The sequence below is a fragment of the Zosterops lateralis genome (assembly GCF_965231275.1).
Source record: "Zosterops lateralis genome assembly, chromosome: 1".
In the NCBI taxonomy this organism is placed as follows: domain Eukaryota; kingdom Metazoa; phylum Chordata; class Aves; order Passeriformes; family Zosteropidae; genus Zosterops; species Zosterops lateralis.
Genome location: NC_139762.1, coordinates 98,248,916 through 98,264,931, shown reverse-complemented (window position 1 = coordinate 98,264,931; position 16,016 = coordinate 98,248,916). Strand labels below are relative to the sequence as shown.

The 16,016-nt window shown below is 34.1% G+C and overlaps 1 long non-coding RNA gene across 11 annotated transcripts in view; it reads left to right on the top strand.

Moving 5' to 3' along the window:
• Window positions 1–16,016, top strand: part of LOC310907521 — a 97,138-nt gene that overhangs the window by 13,727 nt on the left and 67,395 nt on the right. For all 11 annotated transcript variants that reach the window (XR_014589634.1, XR_014589635.1, XR_014589636.1 and 8 more), the window contains exon 2: window positions 9,178–9,344. This is a non-coding gene — a long non-coding RNA (uncharacterized lncRNA). The remainder of the gene's footprint in view (window positions 1–9,177; window positions 9,345–16,016) is intronic.

Below are 16,016 nucleotides of genomic sequence, written 5' to 3'. Positions count from 1 at the left end.
TTTTTTTTTATTTTTTTATTTTTTTTTTTTTTTTTGTCAAATCTGGTTTTTTTCATTGGGAATACACATTTCTTATAGAATTTGACAAAATTTTGACCTTTTCTTATTTAAAAAATTCTTTACTGACATTATTGCTACTATTTAATACATTGTTTAGAATATCTAGCATGTCAATATAAAATGGAATATACATTAAGCAGAAACAATTTAGACATGAAGAATTACCTGAAGATTATAGAGAAGCTGGACTTCTCCAAGAGGAGCACAATGTAAGCATAAAAGAAAATGGACAAAAATTTTAAATATATTAATTCTAACTAGACATAAGGGCACAAAAATCTTACTAAGAGAATGATCAAACACTGCAACAGAGATATGATGGAAGTTTCATGTTTATATTTAAAACTTGACTGGGTTAACTCTGAGCAACTTGATCTAAATTTGATCTTTAATCTGTCTTTGCATTGACCAGATGACCTCTACATGAAGTACAGGTTACCTCAGCAAAAGAGCACTAGATAATCAGCAAACTGCCTTTTATGCCAAGTAGTCACATTCTTGCAAGAGTTTTGCCTGTGGGTCAATATGCAACCCAGGGAAAATGGATTTTGTCCTGTTTTTGACAGATGATTGCCATACTGAAATTCAATATGAGTTTGCTCTAGCTGGTAACTATGTTGATATGCACAAAAGGAGGGACAATTAACTGAATAAGCAGAAGAAATAAAGTATTCTCTTGTCTTACAGATGGCTTAAATAAATAAAGGCTGAGTTATGATTCAAAGAACCATGGTGAGAGATTGTTACTATTACTTCTATTGCCAGTACTTCTTGCAGCACAGAACACAAGTAACTGGACCAAAATCCTACTAATCTGACATTTGCCTTGGGCCATTATTGCATTTATAAAATAATAAATCTTTGTTTAATACAAGACAACTTTTTTCTTAAAAGATACAAGGTTATTGAGCTATGAAAGGATTATGACTTTTCAAACAAAATGACAATGTATACCCTGATGGAACAGAGAAAGGAGCAAAGCATTTTGCATTATACATCTACAGATTTACTAAACGTAACTGTCTCAGACTCACTGATGTTACTGTCAAACTTTGTCAGAAATATCCAGTAAGCAGCAATTTATTCATAGCAAACATGTTAGCTTCTTATACCCTGAAAGGCAGTGCAGGAATGCATTTTAGGGTTTTCTGAAGAAAAAAACAGACTTTGCAATGGAAAGTGTGAAAAAGGCTGCTCAGCAGGAAAAGGAAGGCTTGGAAAGCAAAGCCATTTGCCATTTCACAAGCTGCACGGATATAGTAATTTTGAAGTCATTAGGATATCTGTTTTTCAATTACAGCATACACATTAATATGCTTTGCTTAAAAAAAAAAACAACCCAGAAACTGGACAAGCAATTTAGAAACTGTCTCAGGCAGAAGGAATGCTAACATCAAGCAAGTCAGGCCAATTGCAACTTGCATAGATCAAAGCTGGAAAATGTGCAATCATCTAATATGAGTAGATAAGAAGGATCATATTAAAGATCACAGAATGCCAGAAACAAGACAGAAACAGAAAAATTGCTGTAAGTCCTATTTAATGAAAACGATGAAGCAAGGCAAGATTTAGTGAAGTGCATTGTTGCTGGAAGTGGCATTGAAATCTGTCAGGAGTGTTATCTTTACCCAACCAAAAACTCAAAAAGGTATAATTATAAAAAAAAACCATGACTAAACTTAGTGAATAAGTAAGCACTACATTGTTTATTTGAAACATGACACTTTCCAGTGAAATAAATAACTACAAAATAATATCTCAGATCCCAGAACTACAGTAATAAATACTAACTACAGTAATGAATATAAACTGAACCTTTAGATTACCATCAGTAGTTCCTATACTTATGACTGCCTATTATCAAAGTAGTTATTTTCTAGGAGTGTTACTAAGAATTTTTATTTTCTAGAAATCTGATGTACTGTTTTTTATTTTCATTTTCTAGTAATGGCATGGTATTTCTTACCTGAGTTTGACATTATTCAAGAGGCAAAAATGTCTAATAATACAAATCTCAGTCACTACAAAGGAAAAAGGAAAATAATTTCTATGTACTTTTTTACAACTCTCTCACGAGAACATGAATTTGATTTTTAGATGGCTTTCTGCAAGTTGTGCTGTTCCTTAATGTGATACACTTACCCTGGAAAATACCTGTTGATGAATAATAAATAAAGGTAGCATAGGTATGCAAAGAAAAGAGACCATGAATACAAGTGCCTCCTTTCACTCAAACAATTTTCAAGATTTTTCTAAACCCCAGTCCCAGACGTCATGTGTTTTCCTTCATACTCTCAAGTTTTCACTCTAGTATTCCGTTTAGAGAGTTCTTCAATTAGACATTATTAGACATCCAAATCAATTTTAAATGACTTCTTTTTCAGAGACACTGAACACACGTTATTCCCAGTTGAATAAGAATATCAGTACATTCTCAGCAGTTCTGAGAATCATATAATTTTGATAGGTCTTACTGCAACAGCAGATAATCAACTTCTTGTATATATTGACTTCTAATCATAGATTTTACTTTTCTTAGTTTCTCTGACAAAAATACTTAGCATCTAATTCCATTGAGGGCTGTACAGATACAATGCTTTATCAAGTCTGTGTTGCTTGTTACTAAAATGCAAACTGAATCAAAACAACTAATCAAGGTATTAGCATTTTTGTAAACTAAAATTCATTTCTATTTTGATGTAATAGTATGAGAACATAAATTGCATCTTTCTTCTTACAAGGTCAATTTTTTTTAATTTTCTTGTTCAGATGAAGTGAGATAAGGACATAGGGTCTTAAAATTTTTCTGAGCTGTGAAAGAAAAGGTAATCATGGGTCTGAATATGTACTAAGGAAGAATTTTTTACTTCTGTGTTATTTTCCCAGTACATTGGGATTTTTGATGCAACAAGATTTTTCTGTAAGACGCCTGGAAATTCAGATAACCAACTGAAGCCAATGGTATTTATTGGTAACCCTTTGAAAACTTCTTGAGGACAAATGGTCAGAAATATGGTCAGCAAACCAAAGTGCCTCAAATCAAGAAACACATTAAAATGGACACAGATATTTTGGTATTAATCTATGCATCTCCAATATATTAATGGTGTCTGATGAGGTACTTTTAGAATATCCTCTGAGAAGGTCTTTAGCCAGTTGCCACAATGAATATCTGAGGTGTCTGACATCAGAGAACAGCTGAACTATCTGAAGTAAATAACACCTAAAGGTCTACATTTGGATGCGGAGCTCAAAAATATTACGGATGTACATAGTAAAATCCTTTCAATTTGTGTATTAAGTAGTTGGAGAGAGATGGCATAAATGTGTAGAATAATATCATGAACCTTAGAACCATCAAGACCTCTAAGATTGAGTTCAACAGCAAACTTAGCAGTGCCAAGTCCATCATTAAAATATATTATTAAGTGCAGATCTACAGGGATAGTGATTCCACCACTTCCCCGGGCAGCCTGTTCCATGGCTTGATGACCTCTTCAATAAAAAAAATAAAAAATCCTAATATCCAGTCTATCCTCGCTCAACTTGAGGCCATTCTCTTTTGTTCTGTCAACTGCTTTTTGGGAGAAGAGACCAACACCCACCTCACTACAACCTCCTTTCAGATATTTGTACAGAGGGACAAGGTCTCCCCTGAACCTCCTTTTCTCCAGACTAAAAAACACCAACTTGCAAATGTTTATGCAAACTGCTGAGAATTTAAAAGCAAATGTGTTTTATGAGTGCTGTTTATATCTGTATTATGTTATTTATTCAGCAGATAGTTGAAGAATATCTACCTATTCCTTCCTTTACTGCACATCCCATGTTTTCCTACAGAATAGCAAGACTTGACTGGGTTCTGATTTGATTACACATTTAGAGATATTACCAAACAACAGATACCTGCTCATTAATCAGTCATACTTAATCATTAATGTGGACAGGAACTTACAGCATAAACTTCAGTTTCATTTTAAAGACTCTGTGCAACAAAAATTTTGTAAAAGTCTGCATCATCCATTAATTCAATATCTCTAATATCTCTAACTTGGAACAACTTATTAGTTGCATATCTCACCTGTGCAAATACTGTCATGTAAGCATTATGGTTTTACAGCAGAAAAAAATGGATATGGGTTTGTGCAGATGCTTGAGACTGTATTTGAAAACACAGTAATTGAAGATGTTTTACAGTTTAAATTGCAAAAAAAGGTGTTTTATTTGTTGGTTTTGTTTTTTATTTGGGTTTTGGTTTTTTGTGATTGAATACACAGTACTGAAACACATAGCAGTGTGATATCTGAGTAATAGGTCTGGGCAACACTTAATATTAAAAACTGCCAGAAAAACAATTGGTATGAGATTTTTAGCTTCTTTTTGGCTGTTAGTAAAATGAAGTCTGAAGGGGAACCTTCCCTCTTTCCCCAGCTCGATTGAGGCTGACTGCCACTTTTGATTTCTGCAAAGCTAAATCATTGAATACCATTTCCCTTAATTCTCCATTGTTTTTTCCTTACCTATATATTTTAGCCATCTGTTTTATGAATGTGTTGGTTTGGCACAGCCTGGTTTTTGGTAGTGGGGGAACCACAGGGGTAGCTTCTGTGAAAAGCTGCTGGAAGCTTCCACCATGTCTGACAGAGCCAGTCTCTGATGGCTCTGAAGATGGACATGCTGCTGGCCCAATTCATGAGGCTGGTAACACCTCTGTGATAACATATTTTAGAAGAAAATCTAAACAGCCCATGCCCAGGTTTTTACCAGCAATGCGTTACCACAGCTGCCGCCATCTAGGAGTGATCCACAATGAGTCTTGCCTGCCTGCCTGGCTGCCCCTGGCCAACCACACTGCAGGCAGAAGGTCAAGGGCAGCAGAAGCAGCTTCCCGTTCCCAGTGCCTCATATGAAGAGAGGCATTAAATGGCACTAGCATCATAGTGGCCACCACTGTCCATGCAATGGTGGTGAGACTGCCTGGCTGGTATGGGAAGCATGATGAGAGACTCCCTGACACGGAACATAGATGAGATCAAATTCTTGATGCTGTGAGATCTTGCAAGAATCTTTTAATTAGTGGAACTCATTGACAATAGTAACTCCAAACACCAGCCTTTCCTCTGGTCAGAGAAGAGGAGGAAGAGAGGACATGTGAGGGAAAACAACATGGCAACACCAAGGCCAGTGGAAAAGAAAGTGGGGGAGGAAGTGCTTCAAGCATCGGAGCTGAGATTCCTCTGCAAGCTGTGGTGAGGTTTATGATGAAAAAAACTGTCCCCTGCAATGCATGGAGTCTACAGAGGATGCACAGATTCACTCACAGCCCATGGGAAAAGTGCTCATGCTGAAGCAGGTGGTTGTTAGAGAAAGCTGTGGTCTAGTGGGAGACCTGAATAGAGAGAGAGGGCCCCTGCTTCCAGAAATAAAGAGAGAGGGCCATTCCTTCACAAACTAGAGAAGCCTATCCTTAAAAGACTACACCCTATGGATGGACGACCCACGCCGCAACAGTTTTGGGAAGGCTGTTTGCTGGTGGAAGGACCCCACAGCATAACAAAGAAAAGACTCCTTTCTCTGAGCAAACTGGAAAAGATCTTGAGTGACAAACTGACCAAAACCCCCATGCCCTGTCTCCATGAGCTATCGGTGGGAAGAAGGAGGGGCTAGGGGAAAAAGGTGTTTTTAAGGCTTGTATTACTTCTCATTATTTTCCTCTGACTCTGTGTTAATAATAAATTTAATTTATATCATTAAATTTGAACCTGTTTTGCCCTTAGAGCATTTTTTTCTCCCAGTTCTCATCTCAACTCATGAACCCTTTGTTAATTTTTTTCCTTCTCCTCTAACCAACTGTAGCAAGAGGGAATAAGCAAATGGCTTTTGTGAATGCCTGGCGTTTGGCCAGTGTCAAACCACAACAATGAATTTTCCAGAAACACAAGCTTCTGTTACTTTTGTCATCTACCTTAATCTGTTTATATTCCTTGTTTACTTAACACTGTGTTTGCCATTTCAACAATGAAACCTCTCTGACCAGTGATGCTTTGCTGGATTAGAAAGTACAATTTGTTTGACAAACAGCAGAAGAAACTTTAAAAATGTGCTTCAGTGGTGCGTAAGTCTTTACCTATGTGCTTAACTGCAAACATGAGTAAGGTACAGTGTAATTTTGCAAAAACTGTGGGAAATCTCAAGAAGTGTCTGAATTATTTTGGGGCATGATTCATTAAGGCACCTGCATTTTCTCTTGTCTCCAGGTGTGATTAAACAGATAATAACTATAAATTCTCTCCATTTCTCATAAAAGCTATGGCTATCTATGCATATACCTCTACTCTCGCAGGGTAGTTCTTTTCCAGCTAAATTGAAAGGTGATAAGATCTAACTATGGTTTTTAAGAGCTTTGCTGACTGAGAGCACAGCTGATAGAAAAAGTGCTCAGTAGGTTTACATCATTTTTGATGTAATATTCTCTTTTAGCAACAAACCTATTGTTTCTTAAAATATAGAAAGCAATAAAAAAAAGATAAATGAGTGTTGATTTGTCTTAAGCAGATGTATAGGCAAAAACTGTACAAATATGAAAGTTGTAATAATCTCACACTGCACAACTTTTTTCCTTACTCAGTTTTAAAGTGATGAGGTTATTTTCCCTGTATTACTCACCATCTTGTAATTATAAGTAATGCTATTTTTCTTAAACTCACAACACAAGCTTGGTTTGTGTTTTTTCTTTTAAATCCTTGTTTGGAAATGAACTGTACATCAAGTAACATGTCTGCTGGTCAAGGTCTATAAACATGGATTTTTCCTCTCATGTGATTATGTACTGCATAAATAATTATGTACTTAGAGATTAAAGTGGGGTGAGGACTGTAAGCTTACAAATGCAATTTCTAGTTCATGGTCAGGAATGTAATTGGACACACTGATGTTGTTGGGGAGCTAGGTTATTTTGCTCAAACAACCTTCCTACAAAAATTAAAAATATTTGTGAAGCTAAGGTGTTATATGAATATATTTAATAGACAAATGCATATCCACATAACCAGATCTTGATGTTACCTAATCTAAAATATTTTGTGACCTCATAAGTCACTCCATTACCTTTTAATCTTTTTTTTTCTGTTCATGATTGACTTGATATTGGCTGGCTGCCTCTAGCTCATTCCTCCTTCTTAAAAACAAGGAGGCTGAAAACATGATGGAAAACTTCTGGGTTGAGATATAGACAGGAGAAACTCTTACCAATTATTGTCACAGATGACATGGACTAAATTTAGGGAAGTTTAATTTAATTTAATTTATTTCCAATTAAAAATAGATTAAACCAGTGATAAATAAAGCTAAAACTAAAAAATCAATTTTCTGTCCATCCTCCCTTCTTCCTAGGCTTAACTTCTTCTTTGGTAAGTCCTCCACTTCCTCCTGTAGCTTCCTCCCCTATCCCACTACTGGATAAAATAAATGGTTTATGGTGTTACAGTTTCCCTACATGGCAAGTGAGCGTTCCCCTTTTCTCTTTTGCTTGTGCTTAATCTACTTGCATTCCTCTCAGTCTTAATTATATCAATGGTCTTAATGCTGATTGTCACAACTTTAACTCATTGTGTGATGGTTTAAAACAACATTAGAAAAGATTTCTCTCACATCAGTAACAGTAAACTGTCCACAACAGTTTAGGCAGTTTGTGCCCGTGCTCCAGTGTAATTTGTTACTCCCTGTACATATCTTTCCCTGCCACGACAGTATCAGGGTCTTGAGTATCAGAGAATGCTTGACTGGAGTTCTCTGTCCCAAAGGGAACAAGATGGGCTTGGAATTCTGCAGTTGATGTGAACAAGCAACAGTGATAGAATCTGATTCCCAGAGAAAATTATAAGCATGTATCATGATTTCTTTTTTCAAGGAAAGACATGTGGCGTGCTACTCTTCCACAAATGTTTTTGAAAGTAACTTTGAAAACAAAAAGCATATGATCAATTTTTGTATAAGGCAGCTGAAAACTCATTGGCAGGTAAGAAAGTAAATTTGTGTGTTTTATACATTTTTTTAATTTCAGCTTTTTTCAAGGGAGGATTTTCAAATGGTATATTCATTGGTTTATCACTGTTTTCAAGAGGAATTTTAAATACAAAACATTTTCATTGTCTAAATTGTGGATATTAGAATATTACATATTAGTATTTGACAGTAGTTAATGACCATGAACTTTTTCATGCAGTACTTTTACACTCCTGTTGTGTATATATCATGATAAATAAAAAAATAAAGTCGTTAGTAAGAAAACATAAAAAAAAAAAATTAGAAGAACTCATTGTTTAACAGAGTTGGAAACTATTTGAAAGGTTGCCATCAAAAAACTATCTAGCATAGAAATTACAATATACTTGCATCTAATGTCCTTTTAGAAGCAATGAGAAAAGAAATCCAAGACTTTATGTGTAAATTCAAAGAAATAAACTGCATGAAAATAGCCTAGGGAGTTAAAAAAAAAATGGAGAAAAAAGTTGGCATGATTAAATTGCTGAGTCATAGAAAATATTTAATTCAAGAAGACATAATTCAGGAAAGTGAAATTGTGTGCAACTGAAGAAAATGAAAGAAGTAAAAATTCCAGCAGGTTTAATATAAAAGGCAGTCAAAATATAGAGTTGGAGAACAACTTTCAAAAGGCATAAAAGCCATTAATAAATTCTTTCCAAAGGCAACAAAGGCAGGAAACCTGCACAGATAAGTGAAAAAAAAAAAAAAAAAAAAAGCTCCCTGAAATAATAATGTAGTAGCAGAAATATTAAATGAATAATTTGAATCTTTATTCACTGTTGAAGAAATTGAAAAAGTCATGATTCTTCACTTCTTACAGGGAGAGCCTCAGAGGTCTGATTATAAGTTGGATGGTTGGTAGCAAGATTTAAAAAACTGGCAATGTGAACACCAACATATTATCATTATGTTTTTCACACTCAAAATAGTGGAAGAATGCTCCTCAGTTGCTGATAATTCACTGCTTAGGACTCCATCTCAAGTTCTATCCTATGTCTGAGACCACTTCAGCTCATGAGGCTGCATGTTAGGTACTTGGGTATAAGGCATTCTATTTTCTGTTTATTTCAGATAGATGAACTCCAAGGGTCCAGATGAAACCAACCTTCTTGTGATCACTGGCTAAGTACTTTTGTCAAGTACAGAAGCTCTGAGGTTAAGAAATGAAGGAATGCTTCTTAAAAATAATGCCTAATAGTCTGATAGATTTATTACTCAGCAAAAAACCAAAGAGACAGGTATTGTAATTTTGAGCACGATTATGTGCTGGTAGACTTGCTTGTAACTTTTTCTTCTGTTTGGCACTATGTTTCTGCATGATTTTTCCATGGATGGGGCATTAAAAAACATAAGGTCACCATAAAGAATTGCATGTCAATATCCCATTACAGTAAAGAACTCTTCATAGAGAAAATATTACAAAAAAACCACAGCATTTGGACAATATCATTTTATACACAATTTTTTTTGAATGATTCTGTACAACTGACTGTAATGATGAATATTTTTCGGTACTGGTATTTTCTATAATGAAGTTAATGTTACAAAGAACGAGACCCATTTTCTGTAATTTTAATGGCAACAAAATGAGAAAAAAATTTGTAATTTTCCACACTAAAGGGCTATGGAATATAAAGGTGTCAATTACCTACCAATTGTTTATATACATATTAGCCCTTAGGTTTGCAAATAGATTTTTAAATGAAATTTGCTAGGTGTCTACTACCATCACACCCAGGGTTGATATTAAATATACACAGATGATAACATTAGCAATTTGAGTAATATATATATTTTTAAAAAAGGTATAGTTTTGAAACACTCCAGTAATAAACAGATACAAGCAGTACTATGTAATGACTGTTGGAGGTACAATGGTGTGAGGAAATGAGTGAAAAGTGAGAGAAAATAACAAAACCTCCATATCGGACAATATTACTGTTTATCCAAGATTAACAAGAGATTTGCATCCATGTAAATCTTACAGCTGATTATTTAAGTTAAATACTGTATCATTGCCAAATACTACAGGGTAAGATTGTATATATCTTCATAGGAAACTTCTGTATTACACAATTCCAACACTAACTTTCATTTTTCTTCTTTTATTCATTTAATAAACAGAATTAGTAAAGTAGAGCAATAATAGTAAATAAATGTGAAAGAATAATAGAGGAATTTTTTTTAACCTACTCATACTGTTTTACCTACTTATATAAAAATGCATGTATTTTACTCCAGAGCAGCATATCTGTCATTTGCCCTTTATATCTCAGGTTTCTAGATGTTTCTACCGAGGGGATAGTACAGTTCTGAAGGACTCATTCTTTAATGGACAGAAGTGATTTTAAAGACTCAGCTATGTTCACATTGCAAGTGAAGTGATAGGTGACAGAGGTAGGGCAAATACTATACCAAAAATAACTGCTACAGCAGTTATTCTTGATACTGTGTTCTCTCAGCACAGCCTTCTGGAAACTATTTTTATTGTGAGAATAAAAATTGTTTTCCAAAAATAAACAGTCAACAAGAGGCTTTATTCTCCAGCCAATAGTCCAAAAGTTATAGACAAGCTCAATCACGCTTAAATAGATATAAAAATAATTGAACAAAAAAATAAATGTTTCAATAACATTTCCTGTACCACGTCCTGTAAAAGAATCCAATGACCAAAAAGTTGAGTCAAACAGAATAGTGGGTTGAAAAGCAATTACTCCTTGCAATAAAGCCAACATAAAAAATCAAAGGGTTGAAACTAAACCAAATCCAATTATTTAAAACACTTACTGAAAGGAGAGTGCAAAATTAATATCGAGAGGTAAAATTTAATTCCAGCTTTTTTTCCCAGGTAAAGTGCACATTATTCAGTAGCTTTTGGTTCATAAACCAAGCTTGTAGAAAGGGAACTGATATAGTGAACCACTCACAGTTGGACTGGCATTTAGAAGACAAAAAATTAATTAGTGTTCTGCTAGATATTATTCAAGTAGATAGACTGAGTCAAGTATACATCCTAGAGTAAGATTACTAATGTAAAGAATGTTGCAATGTATTTCACAAATGATATCATGTGCGTGAATGCAGGTCATTCCTGCTGACTAGGACTCTTAAAACTCCAAGCCCTCTAGTAGAAAACCTAAAAAGAAAATGTGAAATCATATTTCCAACACTAAATACAGGGACTAAAATTTTAAAAAACCCTTCTGGGAATTCCTGTCCCAGTAAGAGGGTTCCATTACTCTCCCTGAATTTCCTCAAGAGGTGCCTAACTGACTATTGTAATGGCAGAGATGTCACTGTTGAGGGCTGAATACATTCATGACAGCCTTAGCCTTCCACATCGTATAGGTGAAAATCTTTTGAGACCTTTTGCAGAGCCAGTGTAATTCCTCATAAATTCTTTACAGGCTGCCTGCAATTATGAGTCTATTGACTCATGAGAGTAAAAGGAAATTAAGTTTGAAATATGTGACCTGAACCAGATCATATGGACTCCAAAAATATATTTTCCATCACAGACACAGAGTTTTCATCTTACTTGACAACTGAGAAAAAAATGTGTTTGTTCCTATTACCACCTAGGAGCTCTATATAAAATGTACATTGAAAATATATAAGAAGTTCAAGCAACATTCAACATGGCAAGCTGAACGCATGTCTGAGTCATCATTGCTCAGAAATACCACTTTATTTTGTATCTGATACAGAACTTCTGTAGACTTCTGCATGGGTATATGTATATTTGATGCATGGGTATAAGTAGATTCTTTCTGAAATCTCTCTGTCTTGTAATGTTTAGCTATATAATGGTACAGCACACAGACAATTTTACCTATGCAGGAAATCTTGGACCTCCGTGGGTGTTTTTGTAAAGTCTTCTGAACAGAAAGAAAAATAGTTAAAGCAAGTATTGATTATTTCTATTAAACACAAAGCAAAACAGAATCAATTCTCATGGTGATTATCCTCTCCTTACCTGAGTCACTATGAGGTGGAATATGTTTTTTTTTTAATTACCTAAATCTCCATGCAGGTTTTCTCATAATACTAAGAGCTTATGAACATTTTCCCATGTATATACATTAAAAATGTACAACAAAATCCTAAATTCTATAATTTTAAAAAATATCCTCAAAACCCCAAACAACACACAAGGAATTACTGAATTATTAAAAAAAAAAAAAAAAAAAAAAAAAAAAAAAAAAAAAAGAATTTAAAATCCATCATGACACTAACAGATAAGAGAAATATTTGAACAGCAAGATTAAAAACTCCCTAATTCTGCATTCTTTAATTTGTGTAGATTTAAAAATAAAATAAAATAAAATAAAATAAAATATTCCTGAATACATTGTGTTAAAACCTTATTTTTACCAACATTTGGCCTCTTCAGCCTGGAGGAGACTGAGGGGAGACCTCATTGCAGTTACAACTTCCTTGTGAGGGGAAGAGGAGAGGCAGGCACAGATCTTTTCTTTGTGTTCGCTGATGACAAGACCCAAGGAAATGGTGTAAAGCTTGTGTCAGGGGAGGCTTAGGTTGGATATTAGGAAAAGGTTCTTCACCCAGAGGATGGTTGGACACTGGAAGCAACTTCATCAACAGTAAATTATGCCTGTTCCAGCCTTCTGTGACAGAGTAACTGCAGCAATAGAAAAGGTGAGGGCTACAGATGACACCTACCCAAGTACTCTGGGTGAAAATAAGATAATTTAGGAATTTTTCTGTCTTTGATTTCTTTGAGGCTAACAAATGTTGGAAACTGAGGAGACAACATTAACTAGAATATCCTGAAATCCATATTTTTGTCCTCCTCAAGAATTATATAATTATTCAAAGCTTAACAGGATATTTCCTTAAACATGTGTCATATTGTTTTAGCTGTAAAAATTTTGGGGGGTTTTAGTTTCTTATTTAGGTCATGTCATACTTTATCAGATCAGTTTATTTCATGATTGACGACTATGTTATGCCGAACATCTTAGAAAAAGCTATTTGGCTATTATGTGTTATACCCAGTCGAAGAGTTTATTTTCTTCAGTGATCAACTCTTTTATATTTTTATTTTTCCTTCTGCCTGATTTTTTCTATTACATCATGAGACAGTTATAGAAATTTCTACACAGATATTCTTACTAATTTTTTCAATATTTATTTTTACCTTTTTGGTATTTAGCTGGGTATGTTAATTTTAGATGGACAACTTAAACACAATGTTAAAACTGAAGCTTTTTATTATGCTTATGTTGCAATTTATGTAATTGATTTTATTGTTTCTCCAATGAAATACTTTCCTTCTTACAAGAAAGATTACTTTTCCATTCTTTCATTAAATTTCAAAAGACCACTTGACTGTAACTCTCTCTATTCTGTGCCATATAATCTGTCTGGGATTGAAATATTATCTGGTGGATAGGCCACATTTTCTTCCATTAGCTTCTGTTGTGATTACAGCAAGAAAAGATGATAACAGAATGAGAACAGAAAGAAAAAATAAAGAGCAGTATGAGATAGTTCAATTTGAATCAGGTTATTCTCCATCTGAGAAGAGACCTTTTTAAATATATTCGAGGTTTTCAGTCCTTTTCCCATGTTTAAAAGTGCACTTGACTCTTGCAATGCTAACCACTCTTTTACCTTTAGCCATCATAATTTTCTTACTTCAACTTGAACTCACTCTGCCTTATGTTTTCAGGGAAAAACCAGCAGCGATGGATTCTGTAATTTGCAATTTCTTTCTTTTTTTGCATCTTCAGTTCACCCTTCCTGTAAAGCTTCATTAGCCCTAAACATTTTCCATGATGTTTCTAATTAATTGTTAGACACTTGGAGACTCAGTGAAATAGTTCCATTTTCCTACTCCCTGACCACTCCAGGTGGGAATATTGGCAATATTAATAAATCTATTTTGAGTAAAAGAAATAAACTATTTCTCAGAAGGAGACCTGGTCTTTTGAGAGAGAAAGTAAACTGTTGGGGGGAATGGTCTGGAATGAAAGGATTCAAAAATGCTATCCTAGAATTCTCAATGAGAATGATAAAAAAGCATAAGATAAAAGAGTAGTGTTGAGGCTGCAAATGAAACCATGTAGTGCCAAGGCAATGAAGCCTTGAAATTATTGTTCAAAATGTCTATCTGTCTTGTCCTATCCTAGTAGAGTCAAAAAGTTGATGTTAAGCTTGGTGGCACACGGCCTGAAGTGTAACATGTGTCAGTACATCCATGCACAGTGTTATGTACAAAATGCTAAAAAGGCAAATTTGGAGCTCTGTGTGTGCCAGTATATATTGTATGTACACATGCACAGACACACACACACATAGATATATTCTTTGTATGTATGTGTCTTTTTCATTTCTCAGTGAAGTTTAAGGAAAGGTTTGGAGGCAGAGTATGGATGGCAGGTGAGGAAAAAAACGCCATACAGCTTTAATATAGAAACAAGTTATTTACAATATTTCTGACAACTCTTTTTCATTACGCACCCTCACATTATACATACTTAAAATTGTTCATTTGTTCTGCTGTTGAATGCAAGAATGTCTTGAGGTGACAGTTAAATTAATGTTTATTACTTTTTTTCTTCCTAAAATGTTAGACTATGCTAGACTAAGGTGATAATTGACATTTAATTATGGAGACTAGGAGTATGCTAAAGATATAGTAAACATGATGCTGACATAAAATGTGCCTATTAATTGTAAATCCTCAAGAGTTTCTTCTAGTAATCAAGAATTTGACTTTACTTGCAAAATGTTGAAATTTGCACTAATAGTAGCTTAGCAAATGTTCAATGTATGCTAGTGCACTTTAAAATGTATAACCTGACAAAATGAGAAAATCATTTAACTTGCATTTAATACAATTTATTCTTAATTTCTGTGGGCATTTAAATTATATTAGCTAATGTATTTTTATTAATGCAATTCTTGCAGTGTAACACACTCAGCTATTGAAAAATCAAGTTGTATATTTCTCTGTAATTGACATTTGCTTTTTCGTTTGGACAATAGGCTGCAAATACACCTCTGACCAGTTTTGCTGTAATTACTATTACTTTTTAAAAGTTATCACAATGCCTATAAATTTGAAAGAAACAAATAGTGGATTCTGCATTCACTTTTTTTTTTTTTAATTTTTAAGTATTTAAAAACAACCAAAAATATATATTTCTTGTTCAATGAGGAAGCAAGAGATTGTATTAATATAACATCACAAACAAATGAGAAGTTGACTTAACTTTTTAAAATTAAATATTATTATTAACATTTAATCTGCAGTTTCTTGGCTTTCAAATTCCTTCATCGAATGCATCTCTCTGAACATACTTATTTAATTCTGAAAACAGCCTGAAGATATGAATTATCAGGTGGTAATTATAAAGCACTGAATAGACAAATGCTGCCTTGATTGCAGTTTTTTGGTTTTGGGTTTTTTTGCCTGTTTTTAGTGTGTTGGGTTTTTTTGTGTTTTATTAAAAAAAAAAAATCACAAGTACCAAAAATTTGCTCCCCTCCAAAAAAAAACCCTAAACTACCTTTGTGCTTCAGGGTGAACTACTTTCTAGATTAAATAAATCTCATCTGATCCAAACTGATAGAGAGCAACAGATTTAAAAACAGCTTTCCATAATCTATACGAAACATATTCTAGGTAATGGACAGACATCAATTTGGTGTTGCACATGTAGTTGATAATGAATGAGAAATTAACTCAAAGTGCACTCTAGGTACATTTTCAAGAGTTTTGCAGATGAATTACACTTTACAAAAACAACCCAAAACAAACAGGGCGTACAAGAGGGAAGCTGGTCTTCATATTGTGGAAAATGAAAGAACTTAAACTGTGAATCTCACAGTATCCAAAATGATTCCTCAGCAGAAAATTGATCTTTGGCTATGGGGAAAAA